Below are 16,348 nucleotides of genomic sequence, written 5' to 3' on the forward strand. Positions count from 1 at the left end.
ATTTCATTTATCTGCAATTTTCTGCCACAATTAATCCCATGTTAGAGGCTTTGGCTGTGCTTCATTTCATAGTTAAGAAATGTTTTTAGATGTGTTCCTCACAGCCTTCAGTTATTAACTTTTACTCAGCCACAGTTAAAAAAGTAATGTATATTTATCCATGGTGCTGTGTGAGCTAATTGTATGAGCTAATTGTTGATCATGGTTTTAATTCTCTACTCACATTCCCTTTATGTCAAAATGGGAGTAGTGCGCAGTTATCCAAGATAACTACTACTAATTTAAAACAGCTAGCATCACATTAGCCTGGATTAATTAGGTGATGTACAAGGAACGGGGCACTGGTTCATACTGGTTCATACTGTACTACTACAATAGTTGTGAATGTTACTTTCAAATAATTTATAGTTTGTTTCAAATGAATGATTACCTTCTTAAATTCTTGCCAGTAATCACTGGATTACTTAAAGCTGCACTAGGCAAGATATTTATGTCAAAATTTATGTCAAAATCTTATCAGCCTAAATGACAAAGTGGAGCTAGAACAGAGAATTGTGTCCCATCCCCCCTATTTGAGAGGCTGAGATTCAGCCTATTAGCCCAAATTATATTCTGATTTTGATATGGTCACAGATGGGAAATGTTCTCTAGGAAGTGATGAATCCAAAGCTAAAGAAAAATATCATCCTCTGAAACTCTACACTGTTCTTACACTGTTCGATACATTCCAGGAGTTATTATGTGATGAAGTGTTGTAATTTACCTTTTTGTTGTATTCACAGAAAAATACACCAAACAACAAAATGGACAGAAGAATGCAAGGTACCTGCCAATGGCTGTTTTTTTTAACATTGTTAAAATGTGCACTATAGGCAATACTTCAAATAGCAGCAAGACGAAACCATTTGAAAAATTTGAACTTCAGTATCCAGAAATCATGTGCCGTGACGTCAGTAAACTGCACACAGCCCTGGCTGGTGATGTTTATACCAAAGGAAACCAAAAGGGCGAGAGGATAAAAGATTTAATAATGACACTTTTGTATTTCACTGTATTTTAATTTGGGCAAATAGGGTGAATCTATTGTGTCTCCATTAGTGGAGATGGGGCACTCTTCTCTAATGGAGCCCCAATTTTTATTTAGATGGGTGTATTTCATATAACAATCTTGTAGTGCAGCTGTAAACTTATTAATGTAATTATATTACTTTCTGTTAATTTACAATTACTTTGCCTGCAAATTGTTTAATGTATGAGGTTAAATACAGTTAATTTTAACTGATTTATATGGCATTACTTTCAATATCAACGGTGATTAGGCAGTCATCACAAAGTGCTTTTTCCCATGAATCTTTTAAATGAATCCAACAAGGAATTATGTCTTTTTTCTATTTAAGTGGCTGTAAACTGCTTGTTTTTTTTTTCTTAATAAGTGTAATAGCAGAGTTGTACAGCGACCAAATTTGCTGCAATCAGATTAACATAATCCGATTAAATGACATCCATTCCTACCTAACCTGTTAGTACATAAATAATGCCTTTCTAAATAAAGATCTACATAGTCACACCTCATGAGAAGAGAATATGAGGGAAAAGAAGTCGCTGTGTTTTCATCAAATGAAAGAGAGGAAGAGAGGAAGCAGTGGAGAGTTGAGAGGGACGAATCCCATCAACATTAAAGAGATGTGGAGAGATGCATACTGATCCACAGACCCTGCATAATTAATCTCTCTCTCTCTCTCTCTCTCTCTCTCTCTCTCTCTCTCTCTCTCTCTCTCTCTCTCTCTCTGTGTGTGTCTGTCTCTAAGGCCTTATGGACCTTAACAGCACCTCAGAGGCCGTGCCTTATTATCGTCCATTATTACCCTGATGTGTATGTGTACACATGCACACACAATCAGCTTTGGCTGCTTGCTTCTGCCTTTTACAATATTAGTCTAATATAACTAATAAATACAAAGAGGACTTTTGCGATACAAGAAGAACAAAAAAATAAATAAAATAAAAGAGAATAAGTGGATTACATTTGAGGAGGAGGCAGAGGAGGAATTATAATTTTACAGTAGACTGATGTCTCTTCTGGGCATGTCTATTCTGCCAGCCAAGTCCTTAGACCTTATGATTATTATTATGAAACTTCATTATTTTGTGATGATTATACAGTATGCAGGAAGAAAAAAACAAAACGCTCTGAGCAAAAACTGCTGAGCATTAGACTTTTTGGTTATAAATAAATCCCATATTCAAAATCCTTAAAATGACAAGATGTTATTTTCATGTTTATCGTTCCTGTTGAGTGTAAACCTTTTATCTCTATAAAGATAATATAACATATGACATAATTAAAGCCGCACAAGGCGAGATTTGTATGTTTTTCTTCTCAGCCTAAATCACAACAGAGAAGAGTGTCCCGTCCCCACTAATCGACACGCTGTAGATTCACACTATTTCCCCAAATTATATTCTGGTTTCGGATATGGTCACTGGTGGGACATTTTCTCCACACATGAATAAAAAACGTAAAAGTGAAATACAAACTCTCAAACTCCACCAAGAGAAAGCCAGACTCATAAATGTTAGATCTTTTGCCTCTCGTCCCCTTTGGTATTCTTTGGTATAAAGCATCACAGACCGGCCGGGTCGGTAAACATAAGCGTGCTGTGTGTAGTTTACTGACGTCTACTGACACCTTACAGGATTTCTGGGTAATGAAATCCTCAAAATTCAAACAGTTACCTCTTGCTGCCATCTGGGGCCGCCAACGTGCGAAAAGGGACTAGTGCAGCTTTATTTCTCAGATTGATGCTCATATATTTGGAAATTTATGTGTATGTGTGAAGTGTGCTGAAGAGAGACAGAGAGAGAGAGAGAGAGAGAGAGAGAGAGAGAGAGAGAGAGAGTGAGAGAGAACAAGCACACAGAATTTTGCACACCATCCATTCTGTTCTTTTTACCCCTTTGGGTAAATGATGCAATTTGGATTGCATCGGGTCCTCGGACGCTCTGTACTGATTTAATTTGATGATCTTTCCCCTCTGAATCGATGCTCAGCTACAGCATACCGACCAAGGCTGAAGCACTGCCTGCTTTCCAAACAAGCACCAGATCGGAAATGCACTCCAAAACCCAAGAATGGGGTTCGCTGGATGGGAAACTTTTCTAACGAACAGTAACCAGATTAGTGCAAGGACCAATTTACAGCCAGAAATGTGCATAAAAAGCAGCAATGAAATCCTAAGGACAGAAGCCTGTACACTCACGTGCGTGCACGAGCGTGCACGTACACACACATGCATGCACACGCACACCCTCGCTCTGCTGTAGCGAGAATTGTACATTAGGCGAGTTTTGCACCTATTTCCTGCTTTGCTGATCCCTGGGCTCTCCTTCCTCAGGTCTCATCTGCTTTCAGTCAGCCAACTACGCGCCTATTAAAGGGTTTGTTAAACCTAAGGTCACTATGCACACATCGCAATAAAAGAAAGAGCAGAGCCATTTGCACACAAGCATGACACACACACACACACACACACACACACACGCACAGAGCGAGAGAGAGAAACGTGGTACACCAATGCCTGGCTTATGGTTCACATCGGGATTTGCTCCAGCAGATCCATTGAAATCCTGGTATTTATTGAGAGGAGAGGGATTTGTTTTTGACGGGTCCACTGTCTTACTGAGGCAGCGTCCACAGGGGAAACGTATCACACGTCTCCTCAGAAGAAAACAATGAAAACCTGCAGACTGAAATAGAGAGCGCTTATTGTGTCTGGCAAAGGGACGGATAGGACTTTGCCTCAGAAGGCAGGTGGTTTCATTCTGGAAGATCGCTGTTGGTCATTTTTGGAAGATTATAAAGTATACATCTTTTACGATGAATGCTTTCTTTGGTTGTGATACATATCTGTTCATTTCTCCTATTTTTCCCCTTTGCCCCATTTCTTATCGGCAGTCCAGACTTAAGTGCATACAGTGAATATGAAAAGCCTACACACCTTTCATCGCCCGCAGGCCTGAAATGAAAACCCATTAAATCTGACAAAATCAGAGCAAAAACAAAAGGCTACTCACTTTCTGGCAAAGTATTAAAAATGTATTATTAAAATGCATTAAAAACTAAAAGACCTTGGTTGCGTAGGTGTGCACACCACTTAAAATTGAGGTTTGTTGGTAGATCAATTAAAACCAGGATTTCACTGTAGGTTTCTGTGATGCATAGTGCATCTCAGTGTGCAGAGACAAGCCTGGGCAACATGGAGCAAACACAAGATCTTCAAAATCCTATTATTGAATGGTTCAGATTAGGAGAGGGATATAAAAAGATTTCAAAGAGCTTAAGGCTGGAGCGCAGCGAAGACCGTGATGAAGTGGAGGAAATATGGCAGCAGCAGGACGTTGCCTAGATCAGGCCATCCTTCCAAGATGAATGACCATGCAGGAAGCTCATCAGGATGTTACCAAGACGCCAACAACAACCTTAAGACAACTGCAGGACTGGATGGTAGAGTCTGGATGCTCCATGGATGTAACAATCGTATATTCCGGCAAGAGAAAGCCAATTTTCACTAAAAACAACATCTAGTCTTAATGCAAGAGGACACAGTTAATCTCCCAAACCATGTGTCTTGTCTTGTGGTCTGATGAAAACCAATGTAGACCTTTTTGTATGAGAGCCCAAAGAAGCCAGCAGCTGCAGCATCATGCTATGGGGCTGGACAGGCGCTCTGGTCAGGACCGAGGGGATAATGAAAAATGTGCTGCCCTCTGGAAAAAAGCTCAACTTATAGAAGAAATTCATCTTCTAACATGACAATGAGCTGAAGCATGCACCCAAATCCAAAAGTTAGATAAGTATCCTTAGATGGGCCGGTCAGAGCCCAGGCCTCAATCCTATAAAGCTGTGGACTGACATAAAAAGACTAGTTGCATAGGAGTCTCCCTTGATATTTGAGTGAATATGAACTCTTCTGCTGAGACAAATGGCAAATCCAGATGTGCTGAGACTTATCCAAACAGACTCACTGCTGCTATCAAAGAAAAAGGTGTTTCCACTAAGTATTAATTGAAGTATTACAGTTTTTCACAATTGTTTACACACTAAAACTGGAACTTAGGACACAATCACTAAAACCTGAAACTCATGTATCAAATCCCTAAACCAAGTCTGCAAACCTACAAGCACATTTTCAGCTTTTCACTCAGTTTGCAATTCTCTATCACACTTTTTGCAAAACACTACACACAGTAATGTGTAGTTTTCTCTCATTCTCTACATTAGGCACAACATTCAAAAACTAAAATCACATGTGTTCATTTGGAAGCACACCCATCCCAAATGCTTAAATTAATTTACCAATTGGCCACATCCACTCATCACACATATAAACACTAATATCTGAATTGTTCACTCAGAAATCGGAGCTTTAGCACTATAAAAAAGGCCACAGGTGAGCTCTCTTGTTTTTGAGAACAATGGAAACCAATGTTGCAGTGAGAGCTAGAGGAAGAGGAGTGACAGTAAGAGGAGGAAGAGGAGGATGAGGAAAAAGAAGAGCAAGGAGAACAGTTATCTCAGATAAGATCCGGGTCACTTTGGTTCACCATGTGGTCCACATGGGTTGAGCATGAGGGAGGCTGGGCAGAGAGTCCAGACCAACCTGAGCTTCACTGCTGCTTCCATCATCCAGATATTCAGAAATGAGAACAGGCAACTCTACACCATGCTGCTGTTCTTTATACTGTAGTAGTAGTAGTAGTAGTAGTAGTAGTAGTAGTAGTAGTAGTAGTAGTCCTACACATCAGTAGGCCTGTGCTACTCAGTGATGGTTGGCCAATGTTACAGTAATGTGTCATTTCATATTGAAAAATAGAAATATTCTTGTACCCTAGCCAATCACATCATGTTTTTAGATCTTCTGCAGAACTGAGAGACGACCAGTCTTGGCTTGTGATGTAGATGAGGTGCTGTCCGACCCAAACAAGAGGCAGGATGCAGCCTCATTTTTTTTTTTACTGTAATCCTTTTTCAGTTTTTACATTTTTATTTTTATTTATTTTTTTACAGAAAAGCCATTTTTCTGTTTTTATCCTACTGCATTGTGTTTTGTATGTAGAGCACTTCACATATCCAACACATTCAAGTGTTGAAATAAAGTATTTGTGATTGAAATAAAGTAGGCTATTTGTGTGTTACTATATTACTGTATGTAACAGTCTTTTACAACAGGCTACTGTGCATGAATGTACCTCTGAACATGCAAAAGGCATAAGCCTACTGATGAGATATTCATAATAGTGTTTTCCGTTAAGCACATCAGTGTGTAGTCGGTTGTTAGAAAGATGTATTCATTTGATGGTTGTGTGTGTCACTTTACTGCAAAATACCATTTTGAAAAGAGATAAAATGGTTTTGAATGCAGTGTTTCATTTTGCCAGTGATTTGTGGAGTTTTGCATTTTGTGTTTGTGGTTTTGTGTTTTGTGTTTAGAGTTTTGAGAAAATGAGCCCTAGTTTCAGAAAATGTGTGTAAGCAATTGTGAAAAATTTTAATTGGTGTGCACACTTAGAAAATTAAAGTATTGAACTCATTGCCTGAAATTAGTAGCTTTTTGTTTTTGATTCAAAAAAGGGGGATTATCCACTCGCTGGAATACTTTTATTCCTAAAGCCTTCATCAGGCAAATGAAGACCTTAGGGTCAAAACATTGCACTATACTCAATAAAAGTATTTAGAAAGGACCAATTGTTATTATTAGCAATTGTCAGGTGAATTTATTGATGCTGTGATGAGATGTAGAAAATGTAACTGAGAAAAAATGTGGCTATGTTGCGCATACCAGGAATAAGTTACGAGTATACTGTATTCAAATGACCATGCTGGCTGCAAATTATAATATGGAGCACACACAGCAATTCAAAGAAAGTGGCCACATTTTACTATTGTGGAGTATTTCAACCACATTTCCCTGGAAATGAATTAGAATCTGCAGTTTTCTACTAGGGACAGTGAAATATATGACCTTTTTAGTTTTACTTATTTTGCTGTGGGACATTTAGACCAGCAGGATCACTACAGCATCTGTTGATTTTCTTTTTGTTAACCACCATGATTCACTCGGGGGTCTATCATTTTGTTGTTGTCTACCATTAGGCCAGTTCTCCTGGAATTCAAGCATGCGGGGGCTTTAGGCAACGGCCATTAGTGACAGGTTGCCAAACAACCTCACCCAACTCTAAAGCCACAGTGTAAATTGATACAAGAATAGAAATGCTTTGTGTAGGCTGAAGTGCAATTCAGCAGACCAGTCTCAGGGAGCTGTAGGTACGAGACATCAGGTCTCTGACTTGTGTCAATTTATCAAAGAGGATGGATGATGGATTGAGGTAGAAAGGAATGAGGTTGAGAAGTTAGAGGGAGAGATCAAGGCAGGAGATGTTCAGAGATTTGGAAGAAGCAGAATGTAAGTGCTGTGTCGTGACAGTAGATGCTTCAGAATGCAAACAGGTTCATGGGACACATTGAGAGCAACTAATATAAGATAAGATCAACCCTGGGAATTTGTTCTAGCGGTTGATAAATCAAGTGTCAAGGTGTTTGCCTTTTTTGAATTTTAAAGGCTACATGAAATGGCACTCTGTTGAGGTGGCAACTTCTGCTATCTCAACAGAGTGCCTCAGACTCTCTTTGGTTTATAGTACGTTCTTGTAGTACCCAGTCTGAAGAGCACCTGTTGATTGCTTTCTGCCATGGACATTTCTGGTACCAAGTGATGCTCCTAAATCTTTGGCCTTTTAGAAATTCCCCCAAATCAAGCAACAGAGACCAAGGTGAAGAAAGAGACACAGAGAGGGCAGAAATCACAGCGCCTGGCACCTGCCCCCTATCCTGTAGGGAAACATTTTTTTGTGAAGTATTAACCCGCGTGCACATCATCCCATTGTGTGCGCACAATATACAAAATGTCACAAAAAGTGTGCAAACAAATATAAAAATGACACACGTAATGACTATGCAGAGCCAGTGCAACCGCACCAACCCGTTTTCTGAGCTTGTTGACCGATACTCTATAACATCCCTCCAGGTTGCATATAGACGATGGTAGAGTCCATTAGCTCTCAATATGCCAGTTGTTTCTTACTAATAATAATGCCACCCACTGAGGTAATATTTAATCAACAAATCTATCCATTATACCTTATCAAAGGCCACATTCAATTAAATATGTTTATTCAACAAAATATCAGGCAAATTAAACTGCATAAATCAGTGCAATCAAGTAAATGCAACTAATTATAGCAAGTGAGTGAAATCAGTTTGAAACTTGCTGAAGGAGCTGGATGGAGTACACACTTGTGAGCCACTCCCAGGTTCTGTAAGAAATGTGAGAGTGTTCAATTTCTTAGAGCTCTCAAAGTCTCTAAATGGCACACTAGGATATTGGTTTTATAAGCAAGGAGCACAAAGCTAGAATCCTAAGACCTGAGCCCTGAGCCCATACCAGTGGTATCTGTGCATAGACGATTTCTTGTGAATTTTCTTTTGCTAAACCCATTGCAGAAAACTGCACGTATTCTAGCCAGCAGAGAGATTTTGATTTGCTTCTGAATAAATAATTGACAGACTGTGTTTGCTTGAGCAGTCTGCACTTGCAACATAATTAGTCATATTTTCATCTGAAATGTACACAAAGCTGAAGGGACATTTTGGTCATAAATATGTAAGGTCAGCATTGTTTTCAAATCAGTGAAAACATAATTAACCTAACTAATTTTCTCTTCTAAATGGGAACAGTGAAAGCAGAAGGAGAGGAATTCTGTGTAGATGTCTTCTAAGCCCGAGATTAAATCATGAAACCAACTGATCGCTTCATTGCCAACAGTGTGGACATAGACATTTTCACATTCATTCTGCTCCAAATTCTGTCGCCAAATCACAAACTCAGCATTCTCCCTTAAAATCTGCGTACGCCTGCTACAGAGTATGAAGAGAGGTAGGCACACTCACATGTCAAGATTGCTTTTCATGACCTTTCATACGTCTGGCTCCTGGTGTCTGGTAGGTCTTCTGGGAAAAATTAACAGACAAAGAAAAGAGCACCACCTACAGAAACTCAAACTTCATCAATAGAAAATCCAAGGAAAAAGACGTCACAGTACTGGACAAACTGTTTGATTGACAGGTGATCTCTGGGATCACCATGTATTTTTGCATTTGTGCAATTGTTTTGAAAATGTTTCATAAACTCAAGGGTTGTAGAAATTTCTCAGCTAAATGGATTAAGAAGGAAGGTAAATCCTCAGTAACCTTGAAGAGAAGAGAGCAGAGAGATGCCCTCTGTAGCCTGATGATTGATGAAAATGAATGCACTGACTCTGCTACAATAGCAAAGGAGGTCTTTAAATTTTACAATGATCTATATTCCTCAGCTTACTCTTCCAGTGATACTGATGCAGTCCTTGAAAAGATAAAACATCTTATTCCACCCATTGGTTCTGAATTGAAAGGTCTATGTGATGCCAATTTAAAAATGGAAAGATTTGATGTAATGATCAAAAACACTGCACCAGGGAAAGCGCCTGGCCCGGCATCCTTTTATAGAGCTTTGGGAAGAAATAAAGAGCCTATTATTTACTGCCTTGAATTAATGTATAGAGAAGGGTGAGCTTATGGCATCTATGAAACATTGACCAATCACAGTCATCCCAAAGCCAGGCAAGGACAAGAGATACCTTGATCATCTGAGGCCTAGAACACTCCTTAATATAGATTAAAATATGGATTAAAATATATTAATCTATGCTCTTACATTTAGATTGAAAACAGTACAGAGTAGTAAGCACAATTATTGAAGCATAATCTGGTTACTTAAAAGGCAGATCTATTCATAATCTGTTTGAGTCTTGATCTAATTGAATATGGTGATCAAATCAAAGCTGATGAATATATTATATTTTTGGACTTTTATAAAGCATTTCACTTGGTGGAACATCCTTGCTATTTTTCAAACATTTTTGAAACATTTTTGAGCTAGATTTTTGAAAACAATTTTGATTCTTGTGAAAAATCAAACATCCAGAATGATGTAAAGAAAAAGAAAAAGAAAAACGTCTTAGCTCTTCTTCAAATGAGTATCACATTATTTGGAAAAGTTTTACCAACTAAAATGGAAAGTCATTCTAGGCTTATCTGTCCTGCTTACACCCCTCCCTAAAAAACTATGCAAGACATAGAAAATTCAATTTTAATTTTAATTTGAGAAACAAATGTCATTATATAAGAAAAGATAATGTATTAAAAGCAAATGATAATGGCCAACTAGATGCCAGTCAACCAGGTTTTGATTCTAGATTTTGATTGTATCTACTGTACAACCTGTTTCTGTGTGGCAACTGATCCTGCACTCTGAGCCATCAGACAGAAAGGATCGCCTTAACCTTCCACTTTTCTTCCTCATTATCTTCATCTGAGTGTGTTGGGCAGTGGTGGAGTAGGATGTACATATAGTGAAAAGACATCAGGGTGAAGTGTACATTTTTGTTTCTTACAGGCAATAACCCTAGTACCTTACAAACCAGCTTCTTTGCCTGACACTATGACCTATATTGGGCCAGAAGGAATTGCAACAACATCAATAGTACTTCTGTCTCCTACAGAAGTCTCTGGCACATCCCCCCCCATCCCCCTCGCCCCCTTAATACGGAAGCCTGTAATTGACACAAACAATAAAGTCATATTTTTGCAACAGAGAGGAGTAAGCTAGTTAATTAGTGCAGAGATCAAACAGGACTGTTTAAAGCAAGAGGTAATATTTCACCATGCTAAATACTGAAGTAATAATGATACTAATTTGTCATTTGCTTTTTTGGCTTGAGAACAAGGCTTTTTAGCATTCACAGCTGAAATGTGTGATGCCGGTTGCTTTCTCCATTGATGAGCAGTTGAAAATACCAGTAAGTGTGTGTGTGTGTGTGTGTGTGTGTGTGGATGGGGTTGGGAGTGTCTGGAAAGTGAGTTTTGGAAGCCAGAACCCTATCAACTTCCCGCAGATATATTATGGTCATTTTGTGCTATAGGACATTAAAAACTTTACTTATTGCCCCTTTAAAATAGAAATTGTTGTCCATGTCGGCCTTGCACTCAGCATAATGTACTTTCCTAGCAAGTGTCCTCTGATAGAGTACAGGAGGCGGAAAAGTTCTTGAAATGAATTGTCCTAATTTTCCACCATGAATTTTCTTTATTATGCCCACAGCTGCTTTTGTTCATTTCCAACATCTGAAAGGGGAAAGCATAATGACTTAAATTTCAATATCTTTATGTTTAGGCAATGCTATGTTTATGTTGCACGATGGATGTTAAAGTCCACCGGGTTCTTTTTAATTATGTAAGTGCATGTAGTGAGGAACATGCCATGCACTCATTATGCACAAGTCCATGTGCTCCAAACACGCTAAATTAACAAATACGTGCATGTGTGGCAAAGAGTGGAGGGGCGGGACTGACGTCTATGGGTCCCATGTGACTCAGGGACAAGAAAATGTTTTTTTTAAGATGGGATGTGGGGTTTGAGAGGCTTAGGTTAGCAGGCAGGCTGATGAAAATTGATGTTTGCTGGGAGCATGACTGCAGGACAGTCAGCAGAAAAAGCATGAAAGTTACAGGTGCTGCATATTGGTTTCATTTGAGCAACAATTCCAAGGTAATTTAATTTGGATTTGGATAAGTGAGTGTTTGATTGAATAAGGTATTTTTTAATCTGTAGATTTCATATATGCCACTGGAGGAATCCTTAATCATTCTGTGAACTAGTAAAATATTTATAAAAAAAAATAAAATAAAAAAATAAAAATGTTCCCATGCATGCAACACCTGATATTCATACCAGGAATGTATTGAATATTCATGGATCAAACGTGGATTACATTGTTGAAATCTGGTCACATACTTGAGTTTGATTGTTCCTGCAGCCTTTACAATACTTGATTGTGTTATTTTTATTATTCAGACTCAGCCTATCCTAGCAATCTCAAGGATATCCTATGGTATTTTGACCTTTGTCTGATAATGGATAGACTAAGGCATGTTTGATCCGTTACCCCAGCAGGCGAGGCCCTTAAAATTCCACCTGCCTAATCCAATCAGCCGGCAGCAGGTGAACCCTGAGCCAATAAAAAGCTGTGATTGGATCTGTTTCTGCAGGCTCCCTCCTTTGAGAGCGTCAGATGACACCCAAGGCAAGGAGCTACGTTTCCTGCAGGTTTAATAAGTGTTGGACTAATCTCCTGGGGTTTATCTATCAATGAAGGGGTCTAGGGGTGGCGGTTCCCACACTAGGGGGTGGATTTGCATTGTTGTCATCCTCGGTGGGTTTAATGAGAGCCGCGGCACACAAATCAAAGCAATCAGAATCAGGAGCCAGCCTTTGATATGAAGCATGAAAAGATGATCCCCTGGTCTCATGCCATGCAAAGTAATGCAAACGATTTACTGCTACACACACTGTACACAAAAAGAGTACATATCCTTGATCTAGATATACACCGTCATTTCACAAACTAGCACCGAAAACAAAGCAGCACTGTGTACTCCCAAATTGCCTTGATGACAAGCATGAGTACAATACATATGGCAGGCACAAAATCAATATACCTGAAATTGTTTTGAGAAAACTCCAGATAGTTTCTGTGATACTGGTTTTACTGCTCATGTCCCCCTTCTCCCTTCCTTCCCTCTGCCAGTAAGTCAATGTGATCTTGGTTGACTGTCCTCGCAATGCAGTCTATGATAGCTGCTTCCACCTCCATTTCAGCAAATGAGATTGGACAGTCCAGGCAGGTCCTTTGTGGTGGAGGGAGGGGGTGGAGGGAGAGAAAATAAAGGCAAAAAAATGAGAACATTTCATCTTGAGAGAATAATATGAAGGTGAGTGTTGCTGTTTTCTTACTCTTGCCTCTCCTCTGCAGGGTCCCAAACCCAGCTGGCTCTTAGCTAGGTGGATTGCGTAAACACCATTACAATCACTCTTGTTACTGTAATTGAGTAGTTTGTTGTGTGTACTTTTTGAGTATTTTTTATCAGTAATTTTACTCTTGCTTAAGTATGTTTTGACTAAAGTATTGTACTTCACTACATTTGAATTAAAATCTGTTAGAGAGTACAAATATAGTAGGCTCTCCATAAGCCTTGCATTACTAACTGGCCAATAATAAATTGCATCTGAATCTAACCTGCATTAAATAACTGTCACATTAAATATTCAAACTTCTCCCTGGTAGCAGCGCCTTAGTTAACATCCATCCAGCTGCAGTACTGTTGGTTTGTGTTCGTTATTATTGAATAATGGAGATAGTCACTTTCTGTATTCTTATATTACATATTTAATAATGAGATGAATATCAAATTCTTAGTTCATAATTCTCAGCATAGTCTATAAAACATAAGCAATCACATATTGAACTTTGTCCTCTCCTCCTTTTTACACTGCACGCAAAAGATCATTTACAACAGTAGTTATAAATGATCCATTTAAGTAGATTTTACAGTAATTTTACTTGTACTTAAAGGATAAGGCCGGTGTTTTTTAATGCATTGCTTACCGTCAACAAATCCTATGAAAATAACAAAATCAACAATGCGTTTGCTCTACTCCCGTTACTTTCTGACTTCCCACGTACCGTTTTTAGCCGTCAACCCGGAAGTAATTGGCTCCAATTGTAAGCTAAAAACCTTGAAATACAGCTCACAAAGACATAGTTTCAATTTTAAAAATCACTAATTGTTACCACGAAAAGTCAGGCTGTTGTAGTTATTACCAAGTCAAATTCAAATGGGAACAAATTCTTCATTACGCCGGGGACTATTTTCGGTGCTACGGAACTACTTTCCTGAGATTGCAAAGTGTTTACAGCCGGCTTATTAAGAGCAACGGCATGGCTCTTTGACGTGTTTTTAATTGTTTTTTTAATACGATGGAGTTCTATGGCTGCTGGGACATGGCTTCATTGGGCACCGGCTACATGGACGAGGCTTGTTGGCAAAACAAAATCATTGCTGATTTTTTTATTTTCATAGGATTTGTTGACGGTAAGCAATGCATTAAAAAACACTGGCCTTATCCTTTAAGTAAAATTTCAGCAAAGTAACAGTACTTACACTTGAGTATGATATTTTGGTGAATGGCAAGACACCACTGAAGTCTTCAGTACCATTTTACACAGGCTTGAAATCAGTTTAGGAACAGTAAGATGAGGGATGAAGAAACACCCAAGGTGCTCCAGGCTGACTTCAGGGACTTGTAGCCTATAGGAAATACATGCTCCCTAAGGAGGAAGTGAAGAAAGCGATTGGCAATGCTATTAAAATAATATAGCTCTTTCTTGAGGATTTTAACCTGTGCACATGCATTTAAGGAGTGGAGCCCACTTTCTGCCTCCTGACACATCTCCAAAGGGAAACCTAGTGCCAGATCCAACAAACTGAATCATGGTGAAAATTCATGCAAGACTTGGTTGGTGGTTGGAGTCTACATGCCAGTGGAGCTGCTCAGTACAAAGCCTGGTTGCAAAGACCTGTTACACAGGAAAAAGGTGAAGACTGAGTGGTGCAGCCATATTATGCACAAAAAGTAACATTTGTAATTACATTTCTGTTTCAAACTGAATGCCGGGTCTGCCATTGTCCATATCCTCTGCCTTGGGCCATCAAACTGATTGAGCGCTACAGAATGCCAAGTACCTCGTCAACTCTAGACCTCAGTAAGAGGAATTGGCAGGTGCTCTTAGCAGAGGTTTCCAAGGATCTTGAAAGAACTCAAGTGTTCCTCGTAAATTGTACAAACAATACCACTTTGATTACATGAAGCTTTAGCAACCTTCCAGAAATGTTTCTACAAAGTGCTGAGCAGAGCAGGCAGCTTAGCGGCAGCTTACATCAATGACATTGTCATCGTCAGTGAGTCTTAAGAGGACTATGTGCAGCACCGCTCTGATGTTCTCCAACTCTTCCATGATCATGACTTGTTATTCCATCCTACCAAGGGCAAGTTCCGTGTCTTGGCTACAAGGTGGGGACAGCCTGGTGAGAGAGAATCCACCTCCAACCACCAAGAGAAAGGTGTAGCTGTTCCTAGAGTTGTTTGGTTAGTTCATATTGCCAATTCATCCCCAACGTCTCCAAGTCAGCACTTCTTGGTGATTTGAAGTCCAGTCTTCCAAAGGTTAATGGGACACCACAGTGTGAAGCTGCTTCTAACCGTTTGATAAACTGTTTCTGCCATGAGCTGATGTTGTAATGTCCTGACTTACCCTCTCCTTCACTGTACAGACAGAGGTACTAGGGTTGGATCAGAGAGAGACGACCAGGCACAAGTGTTACTCATCAACCACAACTGAAGCATTATCTCATGGGCAAAGAGTTTGTCAGAAGGTCCTCTTGACACCTATGTCCTGTCGGACTAGAACTTAGCTTTATGGCACTTACTCTCGTTGTTCTCTCCTGACTAGATCCTTGCTTGTGTTGTATTAAAATCTCATGTGTACGTCGCTTTGGATAAAAGCGTCTGCCAAATGGGAAATTGTAATTGTAATTGTAAGTTAATTGCTGACTTCTTGTCCCATTAATGAATGTTCATGTGGCTTAGGATGCTTCTTCTATTTAGGTAAGGGAGGGTCATGAATTCTATAAGATTCTGACTCCATCAGAGTGAAATTTTCGATAAAAGAATATTTGAACTTTTTGTCATTGTCAGGGTATTCAAATTCAAATCTGTTCAACTTTTGAGATGTCATTGGGCATGGTTCAGCTAGTGGGTGGAGATTATCTTGATCGACCAATGAGATTTCACTTTATTGTGCTGTGAAATAGCATCACATCAGCATGGAGGAGAATTTGATCGTGGCTGTCTCAGATTCTAATTTGATGTGTCACAAAATCCCTACCAGGATATAAATTTAAAAAACGATATTTTATAGGTGCATGCATGCATGCTGGTGGGGGCATACGGTATGCGTAGGCAGCCAGATTGTTAAGTGTTGCTATGGCAACCACCGCTCACAGAATGCAGGCTTCCATGTCCATGTCTATGTGGAAATATTGCATTAGCTTTCTACAAATGAAAGACCCTGGATGTGACCCGTAACGAGACTTTATCATACATCTTCTGACCTTGAATCTGCTTTAGTACACTATAACCAAGGGACAATGTTTTCAGCCATCACAAACTTTTAGAAATGTCATTATTATACACCGAATATAACCATCATGCTGTAAAACATACTGTAGCTTGCTAAGAAGTAATGAATCTCCGAGTTCACTAGGTTAGTAAACCTATAATGGCCTATAATATAC

Source organism: Centroberyx gerrardi, chromosome 1 (assembly GCF_048128805.1).
Source record: "Centroberyx gerrardi isolate f3 chromosome 1, fCenGer3.hap1.cur.20231027, whole genome shotgun sequence".
NCBI lineage: Eukaryota > Metazoa > Chordata > Actinopteri > Beryciformes > Berycidae > Centroberyx > Centroberyx gerrardi.